Genomic DNA, 561 nt, shown 5'->3' on the forward strand with positions numbered 1-561 from the left:
GAACAAAAATCCAAACGAACCAGGAAACCATCGATGAGTCGACTCATGACTGAGATAAGTCGACTCGTCAGAAACTGGACAAAACTCAAAAACCAACGATGAGTCGACTCATGACAGTCATGAGTCAACTCAACCTGATGAGTCAACTCATGACTGTTATGAGTCGACTCACAGGCTGAAAACTGGATACTTCGATTCTTCTGCTCGTCGTCTCGTTCCACGCTTCCTCCTGCGTTCCCTTGTACTGTTTGACACGTCTATTCTCATGCTATCATGAGAATCATCTATCTTCAAGCTCCCATGAGGATCGCTAAGTTCCGAAGAGAAGATACACCCGTATCACGGATTGATAAATTATGAAAATATTGGATGAAGGTACATTATGAGTCGAGCCTGCTATACATTACAAAAATATTGGACGCAGGCAACATTATGAGCAGAAAATTCCCATCTCTTCCTTTTACACAACAAATTGACAAACACAAAAACCAAGGTATCTTGAATCATTTGTCAAATGGTAACAACACATTCAAGAAAACTATAGAGCATTTCAGTCTCATG

Source organism: Asparagus officinalis, chromosome 7 (genome assembly GCF_001876935.1).
Source record: "Asparagus officinalis chromosome 7, Aspof.V1, whole genome shotgun sequence".
In the NCBI taxonomy this organism is placed as follows: Eukaryota; Viridiplantae; Streptophyta; class Magnoliopsida; order Asparagales; family Asparagaceae; genus Asparagus; species Asparagus officinalis.